Here is a 7,378-nt window from a genome sequence, read left to right on the forward strand (position 1 = left end):
CAGTGTGCTTATGGTCATTGTCCTGCTGGAAGGTGAACCTCCGTCCCAGTCTCAAATCTCTGGAAGAAGAGCAAAACAGATTTCCCTCAAGAATTTCCCTGTATTTAGCTCCATCATTCCTTCAATTCTGACAAGTTTTCCAGTCCCTGCTGATGTAAAACATCTCCACAGCATGATGCTGCCACCATGCTTCACTGTGGGGATGGTATTCTCGGGGTGATGAGAGGTGTTGGGTTTGTGCCAGACATTGCGTTTTCCTTGATGGTCATAAATCTCAATTTTAGTCTCATCTGACCAGACTACCTTCTTCCATATGTTTGGGGAGTCTCCTACATGCTTTTTGGCAAACACCAAATGTGTTTGCTTATTTTTTTCTTGAAGCATTGGCTTTTTTCTTGCCCCTTTTCTGTAAAGCCCAGCTGTGTGGAGTGTGCGGCTTAAAGTGGTCCTATGGACAGATACTCCAATCTCAGCTGTGGAGCTTTGCAGCTCCTTCGGGGTTATCTTTGGTCTCTTTGTTGCCTCTCTGATTAAAGCCCTTCTTGCCTGGTCCATGAGTTTTGGTGGGCGGCCCTCTCTTGGCAGGTTTGTTGTGGTGCCATATTCTTTCAATTTTTTAATAATGGATTTAATGGTGCTCCGTGGGATGTTCAAAGTTTCGGATATTTTCTATAACCCAACCCTGATCTGTACTTCCCCACAACGTTGTCCCTGACCTGTTTGGAGAGGTCTTCATAGTGCCGCTTGCTTGGTGGTGCACCTCGCTAAGTGGTGTTGCAGACCCTGGGGACTTTCAGAACAGATAGACTGAGATCATGTGACAGATCATGTGACACTTAGATTCCACACAGGTGGACTTTATTTAACTAATTATGTTACTTCTGAAGGTAATTGGTTGCAACAGATCTTATTTAGGGGCTTCATAGCAAAGGGGGTGAATACATATGCACGCAACACTTCTACAGGGTTTTTTTTGTAGAATTTTTTGAAACAATCAATTTCTTTCATTTCACTTCACCAATTTGGGCTATTTTGTGTATGTCCATTACATGAATTCCAAATAAAAATCCATTTAAATTACAGGTTGTAATGCAACAAAATAGGAAAAACACCAAGGGGGATGAATACTTTTGCAAGGCACTATAGGTAGGGGTGACGTGACTGTGCATAGATAACAAACATCGAGTAACAGCATTGTAAAGAAAAAAGGGGGGAGGTCAATGCCAATAGTCCAGGTGGCCATTTGATGAGTTGTTCAGCATTCTTATGGCCTGGCAGTTGAAGCTGTTAAGAAGCCTTTTGGACCTAGACTTGGCACTCCGGTACCACTTGCCGTGAGTTAGCAGAGAGAACAGTCTATGACTTGCGTCGCTGGAGTCTTTGATACTTTTTTGGACCTTCCTCTGACACTGTCAAGTATAGAGGTCCTGGATGGCAGGAAGCTTGGTCCCAGTGATGTACTGGGCCGTACGCACTACCCTCTGTAGCGCCTTATGGTCTGATGCCAGGCAGTTGCCATACCAGGTAGTGTTACAATCGGTCAGGATGCTCTCAGGGGTGCAGCTTCAGAACCTTTTGAGGATCTGGGGACTTTTCTAAATCTTTTCAGTCTCCTGAAGGAGAATATGTGTTGTCGTGCCGTCTTCACAATTGTCTTGGTGTGTTTGGACCATGATAGTTTGTTAGTGATGTGGACACCAAGGAAGCTTGAAGCTCTCGACCCGCTCCATTACAGCCCCGTCAGTTGGAATGGGGGCGTGTTTGTCCCTCCTTTTTCTATTGTTCATGATCAGCTCTGTCTTGCTCGCTTTGAGGGAGAGGTTGTTATCCTGGCAACAAACTGCCAGGTCTCTGACCTCCTCTCTATATGCTGTCTCATAGTTGTGATCAGGCCTACCACTGTTGTGTCGTCAGCAAACTTAATGACAGTGTTGGAGTCGTGCTTGGCCACGCAGTCGTTGGTGAACAGGGAGTACAGGAGGGGACTAAGCATGTACCCCTGAGGAGCCACCGTGTTGAGGATCAGCGTGGCAAATGTGTTGTTGCTTACCCTTACCACGTGGGGGCAGCCAGTCAGGAAGTCAGGGATCCAGCTGCAGAGGGAGTTGTTTAGTCCCAGGGTCCTTAGCTTAGTAACTGTGCACATAACTTTTCATGATTTAAAAGTATTTACCGATTGAGCCGACATATGCAGCGTTTACCATAAATGCAGTCTCTGTGAAAGCAGAAACATTGCTTTTAAATGTCAATCCTGCTATAACGCTGATCTCCTGATCTATAGTTGAATTGAGCCCTTTGTCGCTTTGAAAATAACATGATAGTTGAATTACTTAGAAAATCATCCCAAGCGTGTGTTTGGCTGCAGTCAAACTCTGATACATCTGTGTCTGCGTGCTGCTGAATGTAAAGGAGAGTTGTTATGTAACTGGTGATGGAGGTTGGAGTGTCATGGGTGTGTGTTCTGCAGCTTGTGTACACACACATACACACACACAAACAGGTCTGCCTTTCACAGAGCTAACAGGCAGCTAGCCAAGAGGAGGAATGGAGTGTCAATCACAGTCATATTATTGGCTGACTGAAAGGAGTTTGGTTAATTTGGAAAGGAAAGACATGTACAGTACAACCTCTACTGAACCAACAGCATGTAGAAATGTGTGGACAGAAGGTGTTTCTATTCTCTGAAAAGGTTGTTTATGTAGATTCTATTTCTGCCTGCAGTGACTTGTCAATCCTTTGCATGTTGCCTTAAGCAAACTATTCATGCATTGTACAGTGCATTCGGAAAGTATTCAGACCCCTTGACGTTTTCCAAATTTTGTTATGTTACAGCCTTATTCTAAAATTGATGAAATAGTTTTTTTATCCCCTCATCAATCTACACACAATACCTCATAATGACAAAGCAAAAACTGGTTTATGGAAATTTTGCAAATGTTAAAATAAACATATGAAAAATATTTAGATAAGGATTCAGACCCTTTACTCGGTAGTTTGTTGAAGCATCTTTGGCAGTGATTACAGCCTCAAGTATTCTTGGGTATGACGCTACAAGCTTAGCACACCTGTATTTGGGGAGTTTCTCCCATTCTTCTCTACAGTTCGTCTCAAGATCTGTCAGGTTGGATTTGGGAGCGTCGCTGCACAGCTATTTTCAGGTCTCTTCAGAGATGTTCATTCGGGTTCACTGGCCACTCTACCATAAAGGCCTGATTGGTGGAGTGCTGCAGACATGGTTGTCCTTCTGGAAGTTTCTCCCATCTCCACAGAGGAACTCTGGAGCTCTGTCAGAGTGACCATCAGGTTCTTGGTCACCTCCATGACCAAGGCCGTTTTCCTCCGTTTGGCCGGGCAGCCAGCTCTAGGAAGAGTCTTGGTGGTTCCAAACGTCTTCCATTTAAGAATGATGGAGGCCCCTGTGTTGCAGGGACCTTCAATGCTGCAGACATTTTTTGGTACCTTTCCCCAGATCTCGACATAATCCTGTCTCGGAGCTCTACGGACAATTCCTTCGACCTCATGACTTGGTTTTTGCTCTGACATGCACTGTCAACTCAACTGTGGGACCTTATATAGACAGATGTTTGCCTTTCCAAATCATGTCCAATCAATGGAATTTACCACATGTAGTCTCCAATCAAGTTGAAGAAACATCTCAAGGATGACCAATGGAAACAGGATGCACATGAGCATCATTTCGAGTCTCATAGCAATGGGTCTGAATACTTGTGTAAATAAGGTACTTCTGTTTTTTATTTTTAATACATTTGCAAAAATGTAGTTGCTTAGTTATTATGGGTTATTGTTTGTAGCTTGATGAGAATTTTTTTTTTAGAATAAGGCTGTAATGTAACAAAATGTGAAAAAGTCAATTGGTCTGAATACTTTCCGAATGCACTGTATGTAACTCTAAATTGGATGAGGTAATTTTATACATGGGTCAAGTAGAATTAGGGTTCTATTCAATCCGTATCACGGAAATTCAGCGTTACAGCGTGAATTAAATTTAAAGGCAATGTTCCTGCGTTAGCAGAGACTGCATTTACGGCAGACACTACCGATGTCGGTTCAATAGGAAACTACCATTTCATTTCTATCACGCAATCTGTAACGTTTCATCAATACAGACTGAATAGAGCCCTTAGTTCTTACTCTACTGTTGTGACTTTTTTTTGTTTATTGGAACAAAAATATGTATTATGAATTCCAAACTAATGGATGATTTATATTGCTTTAATGTCTTTGAAGCAGTGCGTTTGAAGAGTCATGTAAAATGAACAGAGATGAGACAAAATGAGTGGAGGGTATTTTCTGTCATTATCACAGACATGCTGAGTCGGAGGAGAGGAGACCATTCTCTTGTGTCCTTAGGCGCCACAGGGCAGTCTGCTGCCAACGGACACCTTCTCCCATTTACATCTCCTCAGTCCTGCCTCACACTCGCTCAGCGTCTGGGTAGCACTGTCAGCCTCAGTCCCTAGACGGACACACAGACTCAACCCTGGGTCTGAGCACTCAACCCTGTCCTCACAGCGACACCTGTTTGTTTGTCCTGTTGGAATGAGACAAGGAAAATAGGACAAGGAAAATGTCCTTGAGATCTGGTGCAGTTTGCACACACACACACACACACACACACACACGCGCGTAAGCACACACACAAAAAAACTGAAGTGTTGAGTTGTACCATCACAGGTCTCCCACAGCTGGCAGTCACTCAGTTTAGGGTGAAGTTGTGTGGGTTGGCCACTGGCAGGTGCTGTCCTCTGTCAAGTTGTAGCACACTGCAGGATGTGTATCTCGCACACGCTCAGTCTGTCTTTCCGACAACACTCTCAGAGTTGGTGGCACACACTTCTTGAGATGATCTGGACAAAAGAGCAACATGAAACCTTGAAACCGGTGAAATTAGGTCAGTTTTGTGTTTGCTCTCCTGATGATCAAGATTTGAACTTGTGGAGGCTGAGCTGATCTTATATCTGTGTCTAAGGGAATATTATAGAATTTATCATAGCTAAAGCATAGATCCTAGTTAGAATATGCAGTCAAAAGGTGCCACAAAGGTTAGTAAAACGTACGCGCAATCATAAGCCATTTTACAGATACATTCGTTTTCTGCGAGTTTCTCCCATGGTTTGCATTGCACTGCTGGGCCATCAAGGGGATTGAGCGTTTTTGGTGCTGGATTCATAAAGGAAAGAAGGAAAACAAAGACCATACATAATTTGAATTTCCGAGGGGAGAGAATACCAGAAGGTAAAAGTTGCAGAATGGATACATCTCCAGATTGGTGGAACTGGGTATGGTGTTTGTGAAATGCAGCTGAATCAAGGTAACCTACCCTGGTGATGGTATGTGATGGTATTGGGGTCCGGTGACCCAGAGGATCTCTATGTCTCCCACTATGTGTCTCCCCTCAGGGTAGGATAGAGGGATCATTTCTCCTATGTCATAAGTGGGCTCGCAGTGGGAGCCTGTGACATCATTTTGAAGGGATGGGACATGACACCTGGAGCATGGCAGAAGATGAGGGAACAATCTTAATGATGGGTGTGTGTGTGTGTGTGTGTGTGTGTGTGTGTGTGTGTGTGTGTGTGTGTGTGTGTGTGTGTGTGTGTACGTGCTTGTGTGTGTCGTCATTGAAGCACAACTTACTCTTGCACTCTTTTGGAGCTGTGCTCCATGTCTGATCACCAGTGCACTCTGCGGTTCTAATTCCAATCAGATGGCAGCCCTCCATGCAGGTGTATTAAATCTTACTGTTCACCATATACACATCTTTTGGATCCTGAGTTTAACAGCACAAATGATGGTCAAACACAGTCAAAACTTTCCAGATTGTGATCTCTACTAATGGAGGAACTTACAACAACTGCATTATAATAAACAGACTGAAACGACTACATGGTAGACTAGGGTGTTGTACAAGCTTTTGGAGCCAGCCCAGTGCAAATACATGGTGATTAGTTCATTCACAGTTGTGTTAGTGCGAGTTTAGAGCAAACGTCTATATGCCCTGTAGCTTTGCTTTATCTTGGCCAGGTCGCAGTTGTAAATGAGAACTTGTTCTCAACTAGCCTACCTGGTTAAATAAAGGTGAAATAAATAAAACATTTAAAAATGAAAAGCTCTCCAGCAGCAGCAGCACTGAAGGAAACAGGCAGTAGTATAGTGACTGTCTGTCCATCCATTCTTACCACGACATAGCCATTAGGGAGAGGTGTGCTTCCTCAGGTCTCTCGAGGTGAGAGGGTCAGGGCAAAGCACTGAGGCTCCATGGTCCTGGAAGTAAACAAACAAACAGGCGTACACCAAACGGACGTTCAGTAAGTTAACAGCAGGGTAATATGAAGGCTGAATTAATAGAAGACAGCAATGTGTTGCTCCTGCCATGCTTTTCCAACACTTTCTTTGTTAGCGCTTGCCTGATTAGCACTTTGGCCTGCAGAAGTACTTTGTGAAAGGTGCTATGTATACAGTCCATTTCATGTATTTGTTGTGTTGTGTTCATGTATAAAGTCTTATCACTAAAGTCAACAGAAGCTGCAATAATTCTGACAGGACGTATTGCATGTCTCGGTTGCTATGGCAGCCTGTCGTCACCCTGGCCTCCCCGTTGCAGTGATGGCAGCCTCTCTGAGGGGCATGAGTACTGCATGTGCGGGTTCGTGACCTCTGACTTACAGAGCAGGAAGTCCAGCCAGACCAGCAGGACCAGCTGCCATGGATCAGCCATTAGGGAGGGAGGGAAATAATGGTTGAATGTTGGGTTGTGGTGAACGAAACAAGGAGAGTGAAAGGAAGGATGGAGGGAGAGGTTATGCATATATCTGTATGTGAATGTACAGTATGTCTGCAAGCACCCAGAAATAAATACACAAATACCGTCATCTGGAGTATCCACACGACATGTAAAATGTTACCTACCCTCTACCTCCTTTCCCTTCTCACAGGCCAGTCTGTACCAGGTTTACAGATGTATTTACACTCATCCCCCTCTATCACCACCAGGCTGATGTTCCTGCAGGGCTTGCAGAAGCAAGGGTGCCTTTCATTCAGGTACTGCTCTATGGCCGTCTTCAGATGGAGCCTAGTCACGCCAGCACACTGCACCTCCTTTACCAGCTCATACAGAGGCCTCATCTGGAAACATGCTGTAACGGTCCTTTCCTCCTTCTTGCGCTGTCCCTTCCTCTGATTACACCGCTGCTTGATTCTGGATTGGTGGGTGGTTCTGTAACGGTTGTTCTCCTCCTTTTCATCCGAAAAGGAGGAGTAGTGAGGGAACCAAGGCGCAGCGGGTTGTGAACACAATTTATTTAAAGACAAGACGAAAAAACACGAACTTCACTATAACTAACAAAACAACAAACGGAGT

At 44.3% G+C, this 7,378-nt stretch overlaps 1 pseudogene; it reads right to left on the bottom strand.

The window, feature by feature from the left end:
- Positions 1-4,367: 4,367 nt before the first annotated feature.
- Positions 4,368-7,143, bottom strand: LOC120062968 (annotated as a pseudogene).
- Between the last annotated feature and the right edge of the window lie 235 nt (positions 7,144-7,378).

This window comes from Salvelinus namaycush, chromosome 18 (genome assembly GCF_016432855.1).
Source record: "Salvelinus namaycush isolate Seneca chromosome 18, SaNama_1.0, whole genome shotgun sequence".
Taxonomy (NCBI): Eukaryota; Metazoa; Chordata; class Actinopteri; order Salmoniformes; family Salmonidae; genus Salvelinus; species Salvelinus namaycush.